This window comes from Triticum dicoccoides, chromosome 3B, assembly GCF_002162155.2.
Source record: "Triticum dicoccoides isolate Atlit2015 ecotype Zavitan chromosome 3B, WEW_v2.0, whole genome shotgun sequence".
Classification (NCBI taxonomy): Eukaryota; Viridiplantae; Streptophyta; class Magnoliopsida; order Poales; family Poaceae; genus Triticum; species Triticum dicoccoides.
Window position 1 is genome coordinate 814,273,994 of NC_041385.1, and position 2,025 is coordinate 814,276,018.

Genomic DNA, 2,025 nt, shown 5'->3' on the forward strand with positions numbered 1-2,025 from the left:
GTATAAGCATCCCGTTGGTAGTTTTTTTTACTAGAAACAAAAATATTAACTAGAAATTAGGTTTGCTTTGCATAACACTGTGTAATATCTAATATAGGATAATCCAATTTTGGGGAGTGCTAATAGACCTCTCTGTTTTGTAACAGGAGACAAGCAAGGATGTTGTTTTATTCCTGAAAAGCAGGATAGATCCTGGCGTAGTGAGGACACCAATGAGATGCATCTTGAACAGTGCACAGTGAGTCTTCCTGTATACTCGCCTCCGTTCCATCTCTGCTCCAATGAGATGCATTCCAGATCTAGCTTTTGTATACACGTGTGCTCCATTATATAACCTTTTTGCTCAAAAGGTATAAGAATACTGATTCCTGATAGGCTGCATACATTAGTCTTGTGTACTAGAAACGCAAACCAATAGTTAGGAATTAGGTTTTCTTTCCATGATATGTCATATATTTGTATGGAATGCTTCTGGAAAGTGCTAATAGACAGTCTGTTTTGTAATAGGAGACTAATGGTGATACCGATGAGATGGATCTTGAACAGTGCTTGGTGAGTCTTCCTTTCCCTCGCCTTTTCTCATTCCATTTGCCATCATTGGTCGATGCACCCAGATGAAACGTTTGTATTTCCAAGTGCACCATTGTATAAACACTTGTACTTCTATTTGCCATATACAATATTAGTTTATTTGATTTCCTCCATGCTTGTGTAATTATGGTTTTAGTTTATAAGTGGAAACTAGTTACTGTTGTTGGCGTGCTTTTGTTGATCTTGTTGGTGGTGGTTGCTGTTAAATGGATTAAGTGGATTAATTAGGACATTTGATCCTTACTTGTTGGCATTCCTCCTGTATGATTTGGTTGTTGCTCTGATCATATACTGCTCTTTGCTTGACCATATAGTAGAGTTGCTTGGGTTCTATACTGATTGATGTTGATTCTTTAGAGTAACACATGTTTTAGAAATCTGGACTTAGCTCCTTGGCCACCATTTAATTACATGCTCTTTTTCTCTGTCCAGGGCGGGGCCTGACTTGATGATGAGGACAGGGAAGCTTGATGTCGCAGTGGGCGACAAGGAGGCTAGATGGAGCTTGTTGCGCCACTGGATGTGGTTGCTGCTGGTTTGTATGCAGCACAAGTGTGTGTTGTCCACTCCTCTCCACCATACGAGTGGACTGGTGGCTTGATGAATTCCAAGAAGATGTTGTTTGCCGAAGAAGAGGAGAGATGGAGATGTGGCGACGTAGCTGTTAGGTAGTTCATCATCTTGGTTAGGTAGAATAGATTCTTATTTTTCAAATTATGCTACAAGTGTTTGGTTTTTGACCTGGTAATCATCCCTCCCTGATTTGGAATGAATCTTATTAATTGAAATATTGATCTGGAGTGAATCCAAGAAAAAAAATGCATTTGTGCTTTTTTGGATTGGTTGAATGAGTATGTGCTTTTTTTGGATTTGTTAAATTCTCCATGAAAGAAAGAATGAATGTGAGCTCATTCATCATTGTTTATATAATAGTTGGAGCATGAAAAGATATATGTGTGTGATGATTTCTGGAAAGCAACTGCCTTCTTGCTTTAGAATTAATTTACCACTTTGAAAGAGAAAGACAAATAGAAAGTGGAGTGGTGTATGCATGTGCGCAAGCATAAAAGAGCAAATCAGCCGGTCTTGCTCTTGCTTGTCCTCTAGTTATATGAAATCAGTTATGCACGGGCCGTGTGATGAATTTTGGATAGCAAGTGTGTTTTCAAATTTAACACTATAAACTTACTGGATAGTTTTTGTTTGTATTTAGGTTAGGATGTTTCATTTGGCTGGCAACAATCAACCAGTTGGCCTCTGACAGTTAATTGAACATGGATGGAGGGCCTCAAGGTATGTATGTTTATCTAAGACAAATTTGCTACCTAACTAGTCTTCATCTTTTTCTTCTTCTAATTACTACAAGAGCAACAACACTTGTTTATTTGTCACTTCCAAGCTAAGATAAGTATGGACAAAACTTGCATATGCAAC